General features: G+C 51.3%; 1 protein-coding gene across 2 annotated transcripts in view; it reads left to right on the top strand.

Annotated features, from left to right (window-relative positions):
- Window positions 1–23,380, top strand: part of RPTOR (regulatory associated protein of MTOR complex 1) — a 1,825,560-nt gene that overhangs the window by 1,605,770 nt on the left and 196,410 nt on the right. The window lies entirely within an intron of this gene.

Here is a 23,380-nt window from a genome sequence, read left to right as displayed (position 1 = left end):
GCAAAGCTTTGGCAAGGAAGATCTTCTCCTTCACCACGCTAGCATTGCGGTCGGTGACCTCTGCATGCTTTTTGGGATGTTATTCCCATTCGATATGGGATATGGTTGCACAGGTGCTGCCCAGAGTCTTTGAGGAGGACTGGATTCTGCTCTCCCAAGGTATTTCAGACGGGAGAGATGCAGTGAAGTTCGACATCCCCTGTGGATTGTAAAAACAGATTCGCTAGTCAGAGCCATTTCCTTGATAGTGGCCTTGCTGAGGACGTCTGGGTTTTCAGGGGAGGTCCAAGCGAATCTTATCGGCATGCCCTTTGATGGCTCCCGTCTCTTCGGAGACAAAGAAAATGTATCAATTGAGCATTTTAAGGACTTTCCGGCTACGACCAAGTTCTTAGGCCTCACCACATCTTACCTGCCTGTGTCTGCTTTATGCTCCTTTCGTGGCTATGGAAGGGGCTTTGAACCACGCCAACGCTACTCCAGCCAAAGGGTCCTGCAAGTTCAGCAGATTCTGCGGGCCACGGACACGGTTCACCCCGACTCCGAGGATCGGGTGGCCAGAAGTCCAGGCAAGCCACAATCCCCTCCTCCACCGCATAAACTTCCTAGTCCGATTCTAGTCCAGATCATACATGTACAGTTGGTGGCATGATACACCATCACTGGTGGGGCATCACCTCAGACAGGTGGGTGTTGTATTACTCCCTCCCCTTCAAGACTACTCCTCCATCCATGCCCACAGCTTACGATCGGCTGACGTAGGATCACCTTGCCCTGCTCCGCGAGGAAGTCAAAACTCTCTTGGCCAAGGGAGATATAGCGAGGGTTGCCGGGCCAGAAATAGGCTGTGGTTGTTATTCCCGCTATTTTCTTGTTCCATAGAAGGACGGAGGCCTTCATCCTATCCTCAACCCCTCAACTACTTCTCCAAAAAGAAGCTCAAAATGCTCACCCTTGTTCAGGTCCTATCTGCCCAGGACCTGGGAGACTGGATGGTAGCGCTGGACTTGCAGGAAGCCTATTTCAATATCCCTGTCCTGCCTGCCCATCAGCGATATTTGCGGTTTACAGTGGGACATAAGCACTTTCAGTTTGCCGTGCTCCCTTATGGCCTCCCCAGCACCCCTCGGGTGTTCACAAAGGTGATGGCGGTGGTCGCAGCTTATCTGGCCCTATCTTCCCCTATCTCGACGACTGGTTGTGGAAGGCAAGCTCGTCCCAGGCAATTGTATCCCACCTCCAGACTATGGTGAACCTCCTTCACTCGCTGGAGTTCACTATCAACATGCAAAAGTCGCACCTGACTCCCTCTCAGACACTCTTTTATTGGAGCGGTTCCGGACAGGGTGCAGTTTTGGGCTTATCCTCCCAAGTGGCGAGTCCAGGATACCCAGGTTAAGATACCGATATTTCAGCCTCTATCATGGATTTCAGTGCGAATGACTCTGAGGCTTATGGGCCTCATGGGCTCCTGCATCCTGCTTGTGGACCATGCCAGATGGCACACAAGGCTCTGCAGTTGGATCTGAAGTTCCAGTGGGCACAACTTCGGGGAAATCTCACCAACCTGGTTCATTGGTTCAGATATCAGGGGCCACTGCAATAGACCTGCAGTGGTGGCTAACAAACCACAATTGGGTTTCAGAGGCAGGACCCTCTCGCTTCCCCACCCAGAACTCCCAGTAGTGACGGATGTGTCTCTTCTGGGATGGAGTGGCCATCTGGAAGAGGTGGGTATCAAAAGAATCTGGGCTCTATCAGAAACCAGGCTCCATATCAACCTGTTGTCGATTTGTGCAATCCAATTGACACTGATTTCCTTTTTACCATCACTCAAGGTAAGGCTAGTTCAGGTGTTCATGGACAACACTACCCCCATGTGGGACCGCAACAAACAAGGCTGTGTGGGGTCGTGGACACTCTGTCAAGAGGCCCTGCATTTCTGGACTTGGATGGAACAGCAGGACGTATCCCTGGTGGTTCATTATCTGTCTGGTTCTCTGAACGCCAGAGGGGACACACTTATCCGCCAGTGCAGTGCGGATCACAAGTGGCACCTCCATCTGGAGGTGGTACAAAGACTTGGTTAGATCTGTTCACCTCCGAAGAGAACGCGCAATGTCAGCAGTTTTGCACGTTGAAGTTTCCCAGGCGACTCTCACTCGGCTAAGCTTTTTGGCGGGAGTGAAGCTCAGGCCACTTTTCCACCCATACCACTCCCGCCCAGAGTGCTCAAGAATATCAGCAGCGACCGGCCACAAGTCGTTCTTGTGGCTCCGGACTGGGCATGGAGAGTCTGGTATCCCGAGCATCTGTCAATGAGCATCGATCCACTGATCAGGCTGTCCCTTCGTGAGGAACGTCTGTTGCAGCAGCAGGGTAGGATTCTCCACTTAAACCTGTCCACTCTCCGCCTCCTTACGTGGAGATTGAGCAGCGACGGATGACAACTTTTGATCTTCCTGCTGAAGTATGCAAAGTTATTCTGGCTGCCTGACGTCCCTCCACAAAGATGGTATACGCTTGCCAATGGAGCAAATTTTGTAAATATTGTACCGAAAGGTCTATCCAGCCCCTATCTGCCTCTCTGTCAGATGTTTATTCTTTCCTTTGCCCAGCAGGGCTCTACTCTGGGCACTCTGAAGGGCTATATTTCGCCCCAGTCTGCTTTTCTTCGACTGCCAGATCAGCCCTCACTTTTTAAATCCCCTCTTGTGCAGAGATTTTTGAAGGGATTAACCCATTTGTTTCCACTGTCCCCTTTTATTATGCCACAGTGGAACCTTAATTTGGTCCTTACTTTCTTGGTGTCTGCCCTCTACGGCTGCTCACTGTCAAAACAGCCTTTTTGGTGGCAATCACCTCTGCCACGAAGTTGAGCGAACTGCAGGCACTGTCATCACATCCTCCTTATCTGATAGTTTTCCAGACAAATTGGTACTCCGGACTAGGGCATCTTTTCTTTCTAAAGTGGTAACACCCTTCCATCTGGCACAGTCTGTTACTCTGCCCACTTTCTATGCACCTCCGCATCCTTCTAAGGAAGAGGAGCGTCTCCACCATCTGGACCCAAAAAGAGCGTTATTGTTGTACCTTGATCACACCAAAGAGTTCCAGGTGGATGACCAACTCTTTATAGGGTACGTGGGTGCAATAAAGGGGCATGCTTTCTGAAAGAGGACAATATCACGCTGGTTCTGTATCAAAATATGTTACGCCTTAGCAAAGAACCAGCCTCCCGAAGGCCTTGGGGCCCATTCCACCAGGGCAAAGGCAACCACCACGGCCCTCAAGCACGGTGTTCCTGTTGCTGGTACCTGCCAAGCTGCCACATAGGCATCTCTGCACACATTCGCCAGACACTATTTCCTGGGTTCTCAGGTTTGCAGGGAGGGCCTGTTTGGCTGCTCTGTCTTGCAGGAGTTTGTGGTTTAAAATTTTTCTGCAGTCCCACCTCTGGGGAAGGTATTGATTGGGTATCTGTTCAAAGGTAAGGAATCTGCGGCTAGATGTCTCTATCAGATGGAGAAGTTACTTATTCGCTTCAGTGATGCCTTATCTGGCAGAGACATGATCTACCTGCAGATTTCTTACCTACCCTCCCATCCTCCCCACACTGTAGATATGTTTTTTAATGTCAGGGCTGTTCCCCTTCATTGCCGTAGTTGTCTTTTTCACACACCATGGTAAGTCACTTGATGGCTCCAGGCTACTGGCATGGAAAAGTCGTGAAAAGTATACTGTCATCAGTGTGGCGGTTATATTGCGACGCAGACAAACATGACGCAAGCGACATCACGTGGAGTCGACCAACGGCACCGACCAGTGCGCAGGGGTACCGCTATCAAAAATCTTCCGGATCCAGCCTGACATCTAGGAGTTCAAAGGTAAGGAATCTGTGGCTAGATCATGTCTCTACCAGAAGGTTGTACCGAAGGTAAGTAACTTGTCCTTTTGCCTGAAACCGATTTTAGTAATACAAGCTGAGCTCACAGGTCGCTGCTTTTCCTTAGAACACTCACACCTTAAATGTAAAGATTTTTTTGTGTGAAATATATAAGTATGAACAATTTCTACATATAGATAAAAATCTTTCTTTAGTGATACAGTCATCTTCACAGAGCCATACGGTGGTACTCTAAACTGACCGCCAAAGGGTTTGTGTTGCAGGTATCTGAAAGAGACCGTAGTTATAGATTCCTTACCTGTAGAATTACCCCCAGGTGTCAGACTGGATTTGGAGATATTTTTTCTTAGCAGTACCCCTGAGCATCGGTCGTTGGCGTCCATCGTCTCTGCATCCTTCATTGGCGTCGCGGTCGCCGGAATGACGTTGCGGTGTCTACTTAGATGCCGCACCTGTCCGCTGGCGTCAGTTTTTTCTTTTTCCACGCCAGCCTTGCGCAGATCCCGAGAGGCTAACTTTTTCTAGACTTTTGGCGAATTCTTTTTGAGTCCTTCGACTCCTGGTGTATGAGGGATGTCCCATTGACGGAACGGGTTCCAGCCGTGCGAGGCCTGCAAGCGCCTGATGTCGGTTACGGACCTCCACCTAGTCTGCCTATGGGGCCTGGAGCGTGGCCATGACCCGAAGTCATGCTCTGGCTACTGGGCCATGAACCCGAAGTCTTTGGAGGAGCAGTCCCCAAAGCTTTTGGACGCCCGGCAGTCAACTCCTCGTCTCTTGAAGTCCCGGTTGAGGGGAAGGTCTCGGGACCGGTCGCGGAGCTATCACCATCATTCGTCTTCTAAGTTTTCGAGATCGTCGGGTAAGTCGAAGCACAAGAAGGCGAAGAAGCAACGCCATCCGTCAGCCAACATGACGCGGGACCCAGAGTGTCGCCGCTCTCCTAGGATGGCTCTGTGCTTTCCGCCCTTTCCTGGTGCCGGGGCGTCCCCTACCCAGTTTCGAGCTTTCTACGAAGCGCTTCACAGCATTTTTGGGGAACCCTACTCCGCCGGCGTGCCTCCGGGCCCCACAGAGCTCGTTGAGGGCCCTGGGACTCCGAGGCCAGCAGCTTTGGCGCCGGAGGTCCCTTGAGGTACCAGGCCTGGATCCGGATCGACACTTGTCTGCCTCACAGTACTTTGCCTGGCATCGATCCCGGCGACAATGCCCCGGCGCTGGTACAGCTCCTGACCGGCGTTGTCCCCAGCCTCACCCCCGACTTGGACGTGGAGTCAGACCTGCATCGACTGATGCCAGTGGGCACTTTTGTGCAGCTGATCATCCCTGGTGTTCCTTTTAGGCCTGAATGGCAACCAGAGGTGGGTGAAGAGAGCTGGGAGGGGTCTGTTGACCCTTTGGCTGACCAGCTTGATTAGCTGGTTGGATTGGTGAGAGGACCTGGGTGATGCCAGTGGTTTGGATACCTCCCCGTCCTTGGCATGCTTTCTCCCCCTACCGTGGCTATGGAGGAGGGGGCCTCATATGCAGTGGTGTTGTGTAGGGCGGCTGAGGCCTTGGGCCTGGAGCTTCCTACAGTAGCAGCCAGGACTAACCTCCTGAAAGAGGTGCTTCAACCGGAAGCGGCCTCTTCAGAACCCCTTCTGCCTTTCAATGAAGCCCCTCTGGGCACTTCGTCCTAGCCCAGCACAGGCACTCTGGTGGACAGGATGATTGTACGATGCCACCGCCCAGGCCACCCACCTTTCCTCTCCCAACACTCGACCCCATGAACTTGGTAGTCCAAGCCTCATCCTCAAAAGGCGCATTCCCTACTGCTCCCCCAGATAGGAAATCCAAGAAGTTGGACCACCTTGGGAAGAAGATGTTTTCTTCAGCCAGCTTAGCGCTGCGGTCGGTGAATACTGCATGCCTCTTGGGCCGCTATACCCATACAGTGTGGGATGCGGTTGCGCAAGTGCTGCTACAGTGCCTGGAGGAGGCCCGGCCGTTCTCATCCGTGCAGTGGCAGAGGGTCGAGGTGCAGCTAAATTCACCATCAGATATGGGCTGGATACCGCAAACTCACTGGGCAGAATGGTTTCCACGTCAGTAGCCCTGAGGCGCTACACCTGGTTGAGGATGTCTTGTTTCTCTGGAGATGTCCAATCCACTTTACTGGACATGCCCTTTGATGGTGTTGCCTTTTTGGTAACAAAGCAGACTCTGCGCTTGAGCACTTCAAGGATTCCAGGGCTACAGCCAGATCCTTGGGCCTCGGAGCGACTTCTTGCCCCACTCAGTCTGTTTTGTGCCCCTTTCCTGGCTACGGAAGGGGTGCCCCACCATGTTCGACCCAGTCTAGCCACTGGTTCACGCAAGCTGCCCAGCCTGTGCATGGCCGCGGACGCGGGTCTGGGGGCCAGTGAGCCGGCCAGTCCACCCATAGCCCCCCTGCAGCAGGTTCCAAACCCTCCTAGTCCTACCTTTCAGGGCCACCAGTCAAGTGGGCGGCAGGGTTCGCCATCACGACCTCCACTGGCGCACCATCACGTCGGGTAGGTGGGTTTAGCAGATAGTCAGAAGGGGCTACTCCCTACCCTTCGAGACTACCCTTCCCTCAATGCTACCATTGCATGTCGAAGGATCATTTAGCCTTTCTCCATCAGGAAGTTGCAGCTCTCTTGGCCAAGGGAGCTATCAAAAGGGTCCCTGTGCCAGAAGTAGGTAGTAGTTGTTGCTCTCACTATTTTCTGGTACCCAAGAAGGACATAGGCCTTTGTCCTATCTTAGACCTCAGGGCCCTCAAACGCTTCCTCCCGAAGGAGAAGTTCAAGATGCTCATGTTGGCTCAGGTCCTGTCTCTCCTCAACCCTGGAGACTGGATGGTAGCTTTGGACTTGCAGAACGCCTGTTTCCATATCCCCATCCTGCCGGCCCACAGGCGTTACCTACGGTTCACGGTAGGCCACGAGCATTTTCAGTTGACTGTGCTCCCCTTTGGCCTTACAAGCACCCCTCGGGTGTTCATGAAAGTGATTGCGGTGGTCGCAGCTCATCTGCGCAGATTAGGGGTTCCAGTTTACCCCTATCTTGACGACTGGCAGTTGAAGGCGAGTTTGACCCAGGATGTCATCTCCCACCTGCAGACTACGGCGGACCACCTGCATTCACTGGGGTTTACGATCAATGTGCCAAAGTCACACCTGATTCCCTCTCAGAAGCTCCTTTTCATTGGAGCGGTTCTGGATACGGCGCAGCTTCGGGTTTATCCTCCCAAACGGCGAATCTGGGATATTCGGGCTATGCTATTGATGTTTCAGCCTCTATCACGGATCATGCCAGGTGGCATATGCGAGCTCTGCAGTGGGACCTGAAGTTCCAGTGGGTGCAGCATTGGGGCAATCTTTACAACGTTGTCCAGATCTTGGAGGGGACTGCACATCAATTGCAGTGATGGTTAACGAACCAGGCTGGGGTCAGCATTAGATCCCTCTCCCTTCCCCCAACCAGTTAGTTGTAGCGACTGATGCATCACTCCTGGGATTGGGCGGCCACATGTGAGAGGTGGAGATCAGTGGACTCTGGTCTACGGCGGAGTCCAGTCTCCACATCAACCTTATGGAGCTCCGGGCAATTCGTCTAGCACTGAAGGCATTCCTTCCCTCTATCAAAGGAAGAGTATGTAGGAGAATGGAATCTGACTGCATGGTTACCCTCACTTTTTTCTTGGTGTTTTGCTGGTTTTTGACTAGTCTGACTGGGATCCTGCTATTCAGGACCCCCGTCTATCTGCTTTCTCCCTACATTGGTTGTTCATGTACTTTAGGTACACTCCAGATTGGATTCTGGGGTACCCTTATCAGTCCCTAGTATATGGTATACTATGTACCCAGGGCATAGGTACCCCAGGGGCCTCTCAGGGGCTGCAGCATGTATTATGTCACCCCTGGGAGACCATTCGAAATGACACAACAGGTCTGCTACAGCAGCCTGTGTAAGGTGGTGCATGCACCCCTTACTTAGATATAGGTTCACTATATCTATCCTTATCACTGCATATATAAACCTATCAGTCACCCCTATGGCAGGCCTTATCAATCCTGAAGGCAGGGTGCTGGGTTTTATGTGAGAGGGTGCCCATGCATGAGCAGAGCCCCTCTGCAGCCTTTGGAATCTGTATTCCGGGGTTGTTTGTGATGCAGCCAACCATATATACTTAAATGCATTATAACCTTGCGGTAAATGCTAACTTTAAAACAGCCGCATGGAAACATGTCATGTTTGGTGTCAAACACCTTGGAATCATACCTCCACACCAGTAACTGGTGTGGGAGGTATGATTCCACCCTACTAGAGGGCGAAATATGACAGCACCGGTACACCCGGTACCAGCTTTACAGACCCTGGCATCACAAAATGGATGCTGCCAGCAACAGACACGAGTCTGCCCTCCTGCTACTGGACGAAACTCCGGCAGGGGAAGGCTGGACAATAGGTTTCCTGTCACAGGGAGGTGTGACCACCTCCCAGACAAACTTTAGTGTATTGGGGCTGGGTGGGTGCACTCTGAGTGCTTTGATGTCTGCACTGGGGGCACATTTGGGGTCCCTGTGCATAGTCCAGCTCAAACCAGTTTCAGGAGCCATTTGCTCATGCTCTGGCGCAAAACTGGACAAAGGACATGGGTGTAGCCACCCCTCTGTCCTGACACTCCGATAGGTGGGTCCCCAGAGTTTGTCCCACCCCTTCCTGGGGTATAAAGTAGGAACCCCTGACTACAGGACTTTAGATTTACCTGGACGAACCTCTGCTAGAGAAACCAAGTACTTCGACTATCTACACTACGCTGGATGACTGAAGAATCTCCCTTGGAGTAAAGGAGTTACTCCCCTGCAAGGCAGGCACCTTAAACTTCATCTGACCGGTTTGCATCTACGCAGCTCCTAAAGGACTCCGAAGATTTTTGCAACACAGGAGGTGGGTTCCCGTGGTCTCTGAGGTTGATCCGTGCTCTCTTCAATTCTGAGACCCGCATCCCTCGTGGGGACCGTGCAACCCGAACCCCTGGGCACCGTGTACATTTGCAGCAGCATATGCTTTTTGGCGACCCCTGAGGCTGTGCTTTGGGCTACTTGTAGTCCAGACCCGAGCAGTATTTCCACTGAAAATTTCCGGCCTACTCTTCACGAGTGTTCCGTGGGCTGGTATTTTGTGATTCAGCTCGACGTCCCTTCACGATCCCAGGTCCGTTGACCTGTGGGTCCCTGAGAAGGGAACTTTAACTTTCAGTGGGCTTTCCTGGTTGCTCCAGACGTGCCCTGACTCTCCATCTTTTCTCTGACCACGTGGGTTGCAGTTGCCAAGGCTTGTTGGTGTTCAATCCGGACACTGACCCCCCAGCACTCGACATCCTTCGTGGGACAGCTCACCTGCGGACTGTGGTCATCGTCTTCTGGTCCCCGTGGCTTCAGAGTCAAGCTTCACCTCTTCTCACCTGAAACACCCGACATTGGTGGGCATTAGTCTGTCGTGCCCCTGGTCACTGTGAAGTGACCCAGACTCTGTCCCCTCTGCTTTCAGGTTCTTCTCAGCTCGGATGCAGGCTTGGATCACACCGGACACTTCTCATCTTCTCGGCAGCATCACTTCTTTGCATCACGCCATTGAAATCAACAAGTGTTTCCGACACCACTTGCCCCCTATGCACCCGGCTCTCCTGGGATAGGTAACACGGGTACCTTGGTACTCTCAAGGGTGCTGGCCTTAGAACCCTCTATGTTCCAATGGTTTGCTTGAAGTCCTCTCCTAAGTGCCCTTAATCTTTAAAATTCCAACCGCGACTTTCCCATAGAGGTGTACGGAGCTCGCGTCTGTGTTCTCACACTGCAACCGTCCTCCGTGGGTCCCTTGTGTCACTAATTTGGGTGGTTCCTTGGGTTCCCTGCGATTCTACGTGCTCTAAGCACCGTGTCTAGTCAAGTCGTGGTTGTTATAGCACTTTTTTAGTTTATGGTTTGGTCTCCCCCTGGAGCCTACTGTGTATTGTGCTATTTACTGTCGTTCTAGTGCTTTAATATTGTGTACCTTGTTCTCTAATCTGATAAAGAGGTTAGTAGAGAGTGTTTAGTAATAAATACATATTTTATATACAGCAGCAGAAAGGGACGGTCCTCCACCCGAACCTGTCCAGCCTCCACCTTCTTGCGTGGAGATTGAGCGGTGGCAGTTGACAGCTTTCGACCTTTCGCCCGAAGTCAGTAATGTCATCTTGGCAGCCAGGCGTCCCTCCAACAAGTCTGTTTACGCCTATAGATGGAACAAGTTTGTGGCATGGTGCACAGCAAAGGCTGTGGATCCCCTTTCTGCCCCCCTGTCGGAGATACTCTTGTTCACCCTCTTTCTAGCACTCTTAAAGGCTACCTTTCGGCCATTACTGCCTTTCTTTACCTTCCTGATCAGCCTTCTCTTTTGAAGTCCCCTATTGTATATAGATTTCTGAAGGGCATTACTCAATTTCTTTTCTCATTCTCCTTTCATAGTGACTTGAACCTTGTCTTGACATTCCTTATGTGTGCTCCCTTTGAGTCTTTACATAACTGTCATATCAGAATCCTTACTCTGAAGACTGCCTTTCTTGTTGCCATCACCTATGCTCGCAGAGTGAGTGAGCTTCGGGCTCTGTCCTCTAAATATCCTTTTCTTGCAGTTCATCCGGACAAATTAGTCCTTTGCACTCAGGCCTCTTTTCTTCCTAAAGTGGTTACCTCGTTCCACGTAGGACAGACCATCACTCTGCTTACCTTTTTCCCACCCCTGCATCCCTCCAAAGAGGAGGAGAGACTCCACCATCTAGACTGCACAAAAGATTTCCGGGTGGATGATCAACTCTTCGTTGGCTATGTGGGCACCAAGAAAGGTCAGACTGTGCACAAACGCACCATCTCTCGATGGGTTGTCCTATGTGTTAAAATCTGCTACTCCCTGAAGAAGAAGGAAGCTCCCGTGGTTTTGCATGCCCACTCCACCGGGGCAACAGCGGATACTACTGCCTTGGGGCGTGGTGTCCCACTCCTTGACATCTGTCAGGCCGCCACGTGGGTATCCCTACACACGTTCACCAAGCATTATTGCCTGGATAGCAAAGTCAAGAGAGACAGCTACTTTGGACGTTCTGTTCTCCAGGACTTTCTAGTGTGAACTTAGTTTGCAGACCCACCTCTGGGGTTGGCATTGCTTGGGTATCTATTCTACAGATAAGGAATCTATAACTACGGTCTCTTTCAGATGAACAAGTTACTTCCCGTCGGTAACAATGTTTCTGTAAGAGACATATGTAGTTATAGATTCCTTACCACCCCACCCATCCTCCCCGTTCTGCGAACTGACTTCTAGGGATAGGAACTCCCTTCCAGGGCCCTAGTTATGTGCACCAGTGGTCAGTGTCTTGCATGGCACTGCACTTCTGGCGTGGAAAGTCGTGTCAGAACTGACATTAGCGCACAGGGGGAACATCTAAGTAGACACCGCAACGTCATTCTGGTGACCACGACGCCAACGACTGATGCGGAGTCAACTGACGCCACCTACCGACATGCAGGGGTACTGCTAAGAAAACATTTCTCCGGATCCAGTCTGAAGCCTAAGGGTAATTCTACACGTACGGAATCTGTAACTACATATGTCTCTTACTGATACATTGTTACCAAAGGTAAGTAACTTGTTCGTTTGGACCTACTTGTCCGGTGAACAAAAACATAAAAACTTGTTGTCCTTGACCCCAAACAATATGTTGAGGGTGTTGAGCGATAGGAATTTGACACCCCTGGTGGATGAAAAGTGCTGAAGTTTACCTTTCCAAGCAGGCCTATGCTTGAGCGGTTAATCCCTAGTGATTACCAGTCGCTGAGATTAATTCAAGCTTTCCATTCATCGCTTTTTTGTATACTTCAGTGTGATGCTATGAGTAGAACTTGTATGCTTACACGTAGGTCCCATGCACATTGTGCCACTGGAACTGATGAGCCCTAACTAGGGCGAAACAGGTCCTGGGTTACTTAGTTCCGGTCCAAGGAGGACCTGGCCAGGCAGTTGGAGCAGGGTAAGGATTGATTTGCATATAGCTTGGTCCAAACTAATGTTCTTCCACCAGTTTGAGAACTTTGGTGTAACACCAAGGAGCGCTGGAGAGTCCGAAAAGGCAGGGTTGGAAACTGAAACGTCTGCTGCCGCCGGATAAACTGTAGGAATCTCCTATGGTGCGGAAAGATTGGTATGGACAGATACGCATCCTTCAGGTCCAGGTGGACCATCCAGTCTGTGGGCCATAAATCATGGCGAAGGTGGTGGATCCCCTCCATTGGATATGAGTTCACTTATCACCTCCTATGCGCACTCAATTCCTTGGTGCTGCAGAAACTTTGCAGCTCCTGTGCCTTCCTCTCACTGCAATGTCTCACATATCAGCCACCTTCCCCCTAGCTGACTAGCAGATTTCCTTCACACTGCTGTCCCCAAGACACAGTGGCTCTCCTTATATCAGGTTCAGTATGCAGTGCTAGGATGCCCTTTTCATTTTGGCAACTTGTTGCAAGTGAAATGGCTTCAACTGCTCAACAAACATCTCACCAGGCAATGGAAAACCATCCAAAACTCAGCAGCCACAATCACCCTCACATTCCACATAGCACACACATCATGTTGCACCTCAATTAGAGGTGGGCGAGCCAAGAAGTTAACAGGGACAGCTATGCTAATGGTCTGACTTGACTCTAAGAGCCCTAGCACAAGCCAAGCATGTACATCTTTGGCAAATGTCGTTAAAAATATGATAGTCACTTTAAAATTCAAACAACTACATTTTATTAACATGTGAAAGCATTGCACCTAGTTCATCAGACTATATCGCTACATTGACAGGCATTCATCTGAAAGAAACACGTTAGTTATAGATTCCTTACCTTAGAATTACCCCCAGGCGTCAGACTGGATCCGGAAAGATTTTTCGTCAGCAGTACCTCTGCCCGTCGAAAGGTGGCGTTGGCCGGCTCCGCGTCCGTCGTCGGCATCGTGGTCGCCGGGATGACGTTGCGGCAGCTACTTAGACACCACCCTCGCGCGCTGTCAGTTCTTTCTTTTTCCGATCCAGCCAGCGCAAATCCGGGCAGAACTGTACCTCAGTCATTGTTTGACTAACTTTTTGTCGACGTCTTTTCTCGAGTCTTCAACTCTGTAAGGTACACGAGGGATGCCCAGTTTCAAAGCCTGCGGTTCCTGACATCACATGATGTCGGTGACAGATCCGCATTGCGTGTGTCTTTTTGTCTGGAGTGCAACCACCACCCCAAGTCGTGCTCCGACTGCCAGTTGTTGACGCCGAAGGCTTTGCGAGCGCGGTCCTGAAAGCTGCTTGAATACCGGCAGTCGGCTCCACGTCGTTTGAGGTCCCGGTCTAGAGGGAGGTTGAGGGACCGGTCACAGAGCCATCGCCAATCCGGCTCGAAAACTTCGCACACGGGGTCGGGTAAGTCGAAGCATAAGAAGTCGTCGAAGAAGCATCATCGCTCTTCGACTTCTCCACATCAGTCGGTCGATCCAACGAGGCGCATGGGTTGGGCCACCCCTGCTGCTCCGCGCGCGGTGCCTGAAGGGTCGACTTCAAGCTTCCCTCCCTTTCCGGGACCCGGAGCGACCCCTGCCCTGCTTCGTACATTCTACGAGGCGATGCATGCCATCTTTGGGCGGACCGACTCCGCCACGCGCCTTTGGGCCCCGCGGAGTCAGTTGGGGGGCCTACGTCTTCGCTCCCGGCGGCTCTGGCCCCCCTTGGATCCAGACCTGGATCCAGATCGGCGCCGATTGACCTTATTACACCTCCACCGGCATCGCTTCCGACGGCACCACTACTGTGCCCCACGCCGGTCGGACCCCCGGCTGGCGTCGACCCCAGCCTCCTTCCCGACGTGGACACAGAGCCGGACCGGCGTCAACCGACACCAGACCCGATGCCGGGTGGGGATTTCATGCCCCTGTTCACTCCTGGGGCCCCTTTCCAACCACAGTGGCACCCAGAGGACGATGAGGAGGACTGGGAGGGTTCAGGTGACCCTTTAACTGACCAGCTTGAGCCTGAACGGGACTGGAGAGAGGAACTGGGGGATGCCAGTGGTCTTGACACTTCACCCGACCTTGGCATGTTGTCTCCTCCTACCAAGGCTACGGAGGACGGGGCGTCATATGCTGTGGTGTTGTGTAGGGCGGCGGAGGCTCTCAACCTTGAGCATCCTACGGTGACGGTCAGGACTAACCTCCTGACTGAGGTGCTTCAACCGGTGGCGACCTCTTCGGAGCCCCTGCTTCTGTTTAATGAGGCCCTCACTGACAGCCTTTTGGGCACCTGGTCCAGGCCCAACACAGAGGCTCCCATAGACAGGATGATCGCCCGACACCACCGCCCGGCTCCAGGCGACCCCACTTTCCTCTCCCAACACCCCACCCCGGAGAGCTTGGTTGTCCAAGCCTCCACCTCCAAAAGCGCATTCCCTACCGCTCCACCGGAAAGGGAATCCAAGAAGCTTGATCATCTTGGGAAGAAAATTTTCTCTTCCGCCAGCCTAGGGCTGCAGTCCTTAAACACCGCATGTCTCTTGGGACGTTATTCACACTCAGTGTGGGATATGGTGGCGCAAGTGCTGCCTCAGTGTCTGGAGGAGGCCTGGACATTGCTCTCCCAGGCTGTCGCCGCTGGCAGAGTTGTATCCAAGTTTACGAACCGTTGTGGACTGGACACCGACGACTCTCTGGGCAGGGCCATTTCAATGTCGGTAGCGCTACGCCTGGATGAGGTCCACTGGCTTTTCAGGGGATGTCCAAAACACCTTGATGGACATGCCCTTTGCTGGCCGTCGCCTTTTTGGCATCAAAGCAGACGCCGTCCTAGAGCGCTTCAAGGACTCGCGGGCTACAGCCAAGTCCTTGGGCCTCTCCTCCCATCCGTCACAGTCTGCTTTTCGCCCCTTTCCTGGCTACAGAAGGGGTACTCTGCTATGTCCCACCCAGGGCCACAGGCCACAGCAAGTTAACCAACCTTCGCCCGCCCCGGGGACGTGGGAACCAACATCTTAGTTCCGGGGGCCAGCAGACCGGCCAGTCCTCCAACCCTCCCTCTGCAGCAGTCTCCAAACCCACCTAGTCCGACCTTTCAGGCCCATCAAACGCCAGTGGGCGGAAGGATTCACCATCACCTCCCCCACTGGCACACCATAACTTCGGACAGGTGGGTTTTGCAAATAGTCCAAAGGGGCTACTCCCTCCCCTTCGAGACTACCCCTCCAGCCATGCCACTGCGATACCACCGCATGTCGGAGGATCATCTGGCCCTTCTCCAACAGGAAGTTATGGCTCTCTTGGCCAAGGGAGCCATCGAGCGCGTTCCTTTCCCAGAAGTCGGTCGTGGTTGCTACTCCCACTACTTTCTGGTTCCCAAGAAGGACAGGGGCCTGCGTCCTATCTTGGACCTCAGGGACATCAATCGCTTCCTCTGGAAGGAGAAGTTCAAGATGTTGACGCTTGCTCAGGTCTCGTCTGCCCTCGACCCGCAAGACTGGATGGTAGCGTTGGACTTGCAGGGACGCTTATTTTCACATCCCCGCCCTGCCGGCCCACCGGCATTACCTGCGGTTCAAGGTAGACCACAAGCACTTTCAAGTTCACTGTGCTCCCCTTTGGCCTTACCAGCGGCCCTCAGGTGTTCACGAAAGTGATGGCGGTGGTTGCAGCTCATCTGTGCAGATCAGGGGTTTTAGTCTTCCCCCTATCTCGACAACTGGTTGTTGAAGGCTGGCTCGCCCCAGGCAGTCGTCTTCCACCTCCAGACTACGGCCGACCTCCTGCATATGCTGGGGTTCTCCATCAGTGTGCCGAAGTCGCACCTGATTCCCTCTCAGAAGCTCCCCTTCATCAGAGTGGTTCTGGACAGGACGCAGTTTCGGGTCTATCCTCCCGAACAGCGAGTCCGGGATATTCAGGCTATGATTCCGATCTTTCAGCCTCTGTCCCGGGTTTCGGTCAGGATGACCCTCTGGCTACTGGGCCTGATGGCCTCCTGCATCCTGCTGATCGATCATGCCAGGGGGCATATGCGGGCTCTGCAGTGGGACCTGAAGTTCCAGTGGGTGCAGCATCAGCGTCCGATTGCATCCTGATCTCGGAGGGCACTGCTCGACAACTGCAGTGGTGGCTTACGAACCTGGATTGGGTTAGTGGCAGATTCCTCTCCCTTCCCCAACCAGACCAATCTGTGGTGACGGATGCCTCCCTTCTAGGATGGGGCGGCCATATAGGAGAGGCGGAGATCAGAGGCCTCTGGTCTCCGGCAGAGTCCGGGCTTCACATCAACCTCCTGGAGCTTTGGGAGATTCGTCTTGCACTGAAGGCATTCCTTCCCTCTGTCCAGGGAAGAGTGGTGCAGGTGTTCACGGATAACACCACCCCCATGTGGTATTGCAACAAACATGGTGGGGTGGGGTTGTGGACCTTATGTCAGGAGGCCCTTTGCCTCTGGACATGGCTGGAACATCAAGGCATTTCCTTTGCGGTTCAATACCTGGCAGGTTCTCTGAACGCCAGGGCAGACAAACTCAGCCGCAGGTGCATGATGGATCACGAATGGCGTCTTCACTCAGAGGTGGTGCAAGCTCTCTTTCAACAGTGGGGAGAGCCTTGGTTACATCTATTCGCCACCGAAGAGAACGCGCAATGTCAGCAATTCTGCGCATTGGAATTTCCAAGGCAGCACCCGCTCGGTGACGCTTTTCGCTGCGAGTGGAGTTGCGGTCTGTTGTACGCCTTTCCGCCTATACCACTTCTGCCCAGAGTGCTGAAGTTGATCAGGCGTGACGTGGCCCAAGTCATTCTTGTGGCTCCGGATTGGGCATGAAGAGTCTGGTATCCCAAGCTGTTCAACATGGCCATCGATCCTCCGATCCGAATGCCTCCTTGGGAGGATCTTTTGTCGCAGCAGCAGGGGGACAGTCCTCCACCTGAACCTGTCTAGTCTCCACCTCCTTCCTTGGAGATTGAGCGGCAGCAGTTGACGTCTTTCGACCTGCCTCCTGAAGTTTGTGACGTAATCTTGGCAGCCAGGCGTCCCTCCACAAAGACGGTATGCGCCTGCAGGTGGAACAATTTTGTGGCATGGTGCACAGCAAAGGCTGTGGATCCCCTTTCTGCCCCTCTTTCAGAAGTACTCTTGTTCCTTCTCTAGCCCGGCAGGGCTCTGCTCTGGGCACTATCAAGGGCTACCTTTCTACCATCTCTGCTTTAATTCAGCTGCCATATCAGCCTTCTCTTTTCAAGTCCCCGGTAGTTAGCCGTTTCTTGAAAGGCTTAACACATCTTTTTCCTCCAATTCCATTTGTTATGCCTCAGTGGGACATGAATCTTGTACTAACTTATTTTATGTGCGCTCCCTTTGAGCCACTTCATAACTGTCCTTTACGTATCTTAACTCTTAAGACTGCTTTCCTGGTAGCCACCACTTCCTCTAGAAGGGTGAGTGAGCTCCAGGCTCATTCTTCCAAACCTCCTTTCTTGTCTGTTCATCCGGACAAGGTGGTTCTCAGGACCCGTCCATGCTTTCTTCCTAAGGTGGTCACTGCCTTACACATCGGGCAGACCATTACTTTGCCCACCTTCTTTCCGCCTCCGCATCTTTCAAAGGAAGAAGAGAGGCTCCACCGTCTGGATCCAAAGTGTGCGCTCTCCTTCTATCTGGATCGCACAAAACAGTTCCGGGTGGATGATCAACTTTTTGTTGGCTACGTGGGTGCAAAGAAAGGTCGGGCTGTACACAAACGCACAATTTCTCGATGGGTCTTGTGTTTTAAGGCTTGTTACTCTCTGGCTAAAAAGGAGCCTCCAGTCGGGCTACACGGTCACTCCACTAGGGTGACAGCAGCCACTACTGCCTTGGAAATAGGAGTACCTCTGAATGACATCCGTCAGGCGGCCATGTGGGCATCGCTGCACACGTTCACTAAACACTACTGCCTGGACTGCCAAGTCCAGAGAGACGGCTTCTTTGGCCATTGTGTTCTCCAGGACTTTCTGGTGTTATCTTGGTTCGCAGACCCACTACCGTGGTTGGTATTGCTGGGGTATCTCTTCTAAGGTAAGGAATCTATAACTAACGTGTTTCTTTCAGATGCACAAGTTACTTACCTTCGGTAATGATATATCTGTAAGAAACATTAGTTGGTTATAGATTCCTTACCGCCCCACCCATCCTCCGAACTGATTTCTAGGCTTAAGGACATCCTTTCAGGGCCCTAGTTTTGTGCACCAATGGTCAGTGTCTTGCATGGCTCTGCGTTTCTGGCGCGGAAAGTCATGTACAGAACTGACGTCAGTGCATGAGAGCGGCGTCTAAGTAGCTGCTGCGACGTCATCCCGGTGACCACGATGCCGACGACGAACACGGAGCCGACCGATTCCACCTTCTGACGCGCAGAGGTTCTGCTGACGAAAAAACTTTCCGAATCCAGTCTGACGCCTGGGGGTAATTCTAAGGTAAGGAATCTATAACTAACTAATGTTTCTTACAGATATATTGTTACCGAAGGTAAGTAACTTGTGCGTTAATAACTGGATTAGGACCCAGCAAAGGCATGGTGGTGTGACGCATACTCTATGATGATGTCTTTACCTTTGGGCACACGCATCTTCAGGGCTGCATGCTTAATGTTCCACTTGCTATCTTGGACTTTCCAGTGTTTTCGGGGCACTTTTGTAATTTTAATCTTACACTTCTCTGATGACATTGAAGATTTCACTGTTTGGGAAACCTGTGTTTAGTGGATGCTAACTGCATTGTTCAGCATTTAAGGACGTGACCTGTGGCTTTGCTGCAAATTTGTTTTTGTTTTTTTAAATCCATGCTCTTGTGTTACGAGACAGCAGATGCTTGCTCAGCGAGGGCTTCTGCTGTTCTTGGCATTCCCTTTCACTTGTGGAAGTGCCCGTTTGTGGATACAGATCACCCCCTACTCTCTCATAGTGCTTCAGTGCACAGGCCGGGTGCAGCTGCCTTCGCTATTTTATCCCACACAAAAGCTTCTTGTTGTAAACCCTGCAGCCCTTTACAATCACTTCTCATTTTCATATCAAGCACCAGAAGACGTCTCCATCTATTTTGCTTTCTCATGTTTCCATGTTTAAAAAAGGAATAATTCCGCTCATGCTCTGCATGGCTCTTCTGAATTCATACAATGCTCAATAAAAACATAAGGAGGATTTGATTTTCATCCACGCAATCCATATATAGCACTTTAAGTGTGTTGTTTTGGACAGTTATGTAACCTTTAATGGCAGGTCCCCGTTATCATAAAAGCTGTAGTTAAAACTGTCTTGAGTAACGCCACACCAATTATAGTCCATTTCATTGAGCCCATTGTTATTACAAAAGCCGATCGCTAGAGCGAATATGAGTGTACTGTGGTAATATGTGAGATTCTGGGTAACAAAATACCTCCCTGTGGGCTTTAATGCAGTATAATAGCAATCCGGCCTTATTATATCCCTAGTCACTTTTAACATATGCTTTTCACAATAAATACATTCGACCTTATGTTTTTGCATACATTTTCATAATAAACTGATCAAACCTATTACCTACAGTAAAATTGATTTTAATTATTTTAGAGACCTAGCAAGTGAGCTAAGGACTTAAAAAAATCCCAGCCTGCGTGCCTCCGTCTCTCTCTCATGAGGCTTGCCCAGTGCTGCGTCGGGCTGGGCAGCGCTCTGACTCCGCGTGTCAACTGACTGTAGTGACTCTGAGTAATTGTGATAACTTATTAGCAGGCAGCTGAGATCATACCGCTGGGGCCTCTCACATCCTGGTTGATACACAGTGCTCTTGCCTTTCTGGTGCTTTGCAGCAGTTTGAAGACCTTCCTAAAGTTTTTTTGTTTCTCAAAGTGGTGTAATTTCTGATGTTTATATATTTCCCTCGTCTTCATTGCTTACTTGTGCTCGTGAGAAAGTGTCACTCATAGTCGTTGAATGTCACTCATAATTACACTGGGATTATGAAAATGTCACACATAGGCAATCTGAAAATTTGGTAGCTATGACTAATTGAATGTTCTATGTTGAAGCGGACAGTTGTTTTGATAGTTAATCAGTCGTGTCTATTCTCGTGTCAGCTATGCTGCTAAATTAGGGCCTCGGATTGCAGGTGCTCCTCTTTCTGTCAATCCTTTATGGTTCCATTAGATAGCTGTCCCACTCCTCCCACCCCACAAACCACCTCCCCATCGCAGCTGCTTCTTACTCAGCACAGTCACTGCCCATCGAACCACCATGCCTTCTGCTCCACTCTTTGCCTGGCTCGTTGTTCTCCTACTTAGATGCCTTCTGGTTGTTTGTTCCTTTGCCCGCCAGTCTACCTCAACCCCCAGTGCCTCAGGTGTGGTCCTCCACGGTATCCCCCCCCTTCCTCTGCTGCATTGCCTCAAAAGATATGCACGTGAGACAGTCCTGCGCTAATGATTTATATTAAATACATAAAGCACGAAAAAAACTAAGCACAGCATCCCCCATGTGCAGGGCCGGTCTGGCTAGCATTTCCAGGTGGGCTGGCGACATTGGAGGGTGTTTTTGAAAGCCCAGGGCCAATGCTGGTGCCTCTGTCACTTATCCCAGCTCCCCGAAATTAATTGCTGCAGGCTGGGGTGGCTTCAAGAGAGAGAGATGGAGGCGGAAAGAGAAAATCAGAGAGGGATTTGAGAGCAGAGCGAATTAATTTATGGATGGAATGAGTGAGATAGAGCGAGAAGATGAGGGAGCGGCCTGGTTTGAGCATTTTTTCTATGGCTACTTTTGGTTTCCATGCCCGGTCCCATCCACCTGCTGCCTTTCTCCCTGGTACCGGACATGCATTCTCCTCTACGCTCCCGCCTTTGTACTGTATACATCTTATACCATTTTGGTTACACCCCCCCCCCCCCCCCGCCTCCCGGAGGCGTAAGATGCCTGTTTTTTGCTCTCTAGCTGTCCATCATGCTTCCAGCTTCTGCCATTCTTCCCTCTCTACTGCTTCTGCGCCTCCCCCCGCTCTCTCCCTTCCACCCCATGCTGGTCTCCGGCTGCACTTCAGTGTGCTCATAGTACCGCTCTAAAGCCGTGTGCGCTCTCTCAGTAATGAGGCTGATTAACTCCTGGCCCCGGGACATGTCAGCTTTTATTAAAGACCGTGCTTCTCTGCGAGAAATCTGTACACTGCAATCCTTCAGCTTCGGGTAGAGGGATCTCTGACCTCCCCATCCATTCCTCATTGAACAAGACAGCCTTCCTTAGATCACCGGTTGTCGCCACCTCTTACGCGAAGAGCACTGTTCCTCAGATCACGTGTGTCTTGTCTGCCTCGTCATTGTTAGTTTTCCTTATCAATGGGACTGTGTTGTTAATCAGATCATTTGTCTGTCCGTTTCGGGTAGCCCCTAACCATGCTCTGATCCTCACACCAGGCCTGTCCATCTTCTCACCTTCAACCTTTCCTTGCAATGAGACTGTATAGCTCCGATCACGCCGCCCCCTTGAGAAGCAACTGATTTAAGTAAACCATGTTGGTGTTCTCCATTGCACCTAGTGTTGGTCTCTTCTTCATTCACTTCTCATCCATTGGGGCTCTGTTCCTTATATCACTTGTATCTGACCTCCTGTTCGCCTCTTTAGTCATTCCTCTTCGATTGCAGTTGCATTTATATAGGATTTACTACCCCTAATGAGGCGTTGAAGGGCTTTACTCCAGGCAGCAGATTAGAGGTTAGCCCAGTGTTATTGTGCACTGAAGCAAACCATTCCATGCAGTCATTCCAGTTTCCTTGTGGTGGATTAAAGTAATAGGAGTTAAGTGTGATCACTATTGGGAAAGGTGGCTATGTGAGTTCATGGAGGTGTTCGGTGGGGGCTGCTGTATGAGCTAGAGGAGTTCGATTTAGGTCGGAGAGGTATCGGTTTCCTTAAAAGGAGACATTGTGATTGCTGAAATCAGCTGTGGGCAGTTTGCAGAAATACGTTGATGGTGATTAAGGTGAACATGCAGTGAGGTAGAGAAGGTTTTTCTTGTGCGGCAGTCTTCCTCATATTGCCTTTCTTCCTTCCATAGATCATAATGTGAGCCTTGTTCTCTCATTACACCTGTCTGTCACCGCTGTTGTAGTCCCCCTTATCGACTGAATGCATGGTCCTGGGTAATCGAATACCGTGCCTGTCCTCGGCTCCCCAGTCACTCATCATTACCTGAGGTAACCTTTTCCAGATTACCTGGTCTGCCTCCCACATAGCCACTCTCCCATTCCTTCTCTGTAGTGGAGCTTGTTATGTTGAAAATACACTGAATGAATGCCAAATGGGGGCCTTAGAACAGTGCATTCCCTCATAAGAGCTGCAGCTGTTTACTCGTCACGGCTATTTAGTCAGATGGATATACATGAGTAAAGGGTCCCATGGGATCAAAATCTCGTTTGTAGAGGAACCAGGATAGTGTCCTGCCGGTAGAGCTCCCACAGGCTAGCCTACGGCAGTGCACCAGCGTTTGACAGCAGCGGGACTCACAGGCTGCGTCTGGGCCCAGCCGGCTCAGAGGTAAGCCCCATCTGTTCAAAAACCAATGTGTACAGCCTACGAAAACACCAGGGAGGAAGAACAGATCTTTACAAAACACTGGCAGGTGTATGCTTTGGGAAACGGTTCTCGTACATGTTTCTGCTCTTGCCCAAGTGCCTCCATCTCGTATTTCTTAAGGTGACACAAAGACATCCCTACATGTGCTGTTTCGATGGACCTGGCTGCCCTCCCTGCTGTGAAAGTATATGTAAATATTTGTTCTGATGGATAATTCTAACCATAGATTTCTCACCTTAAGACTATCCCCAGGTCCCACGTTGGATCTGAAAGATGTTTCAGCACTGCCCCTGCGCATCAGTAACAGTCATCCTGCCACTGTACATTGACCCCGCTCAATCTTGAAAGTGACAGCTGGAGCCACATATAATCGCCACCATGCGCTGACAACCGTTTCTTTCATTCCTCACCTTTGTAAACAGATCCAACGTTCGCTCCTAACTTTTTCTCATCAGCTGATGAGTTTTTTTTTCTCTACAATATTTCTATGGTGAGGAAGGGAACATGTCTCCTCCTAAAACTACCGGGTTTAAACGTTATAGTGACTGTCACAAGTAGCCTGTCACTGATCCCCATGAGGTGTGTATTTGGGTTCGGTCTTTGACTCTCAAGTTGTGTGAGGAGTGTTCACTGATGCACCCCAATGTGATCTGGGATCACGAAGGCAAGCTGTTCGTCGCAGAACACTGCAGGAAGTTGCATAAGACCTGCTCCCGCAAGAAATCTAGAGCCCGGATCCATCTCCACTTTTGGGGCTGCTCCTGAGACTGGTCGTCATTGTGGTTCGAGTCTTTGGGTAAATCAAAG

This window comes from Triturus cristatus, chromosome 7, assembly GCF_964204655.1.
Source record: "Triturus cristatus chromosome 7, aTriCri1.1, whole genome shotgun sequence".
Taxonomy (NCBI): Eukaryota; Metazoa; Chordata; class Amphibia; order Caudata; family Salamandridae; genus Triturus; species Triturus cristatus.
The sequence above is the reverse complement of the archived record's forward strand: the minus strand, read 5'-3'. Positions and strand labels throughout refer to the sequence as shown.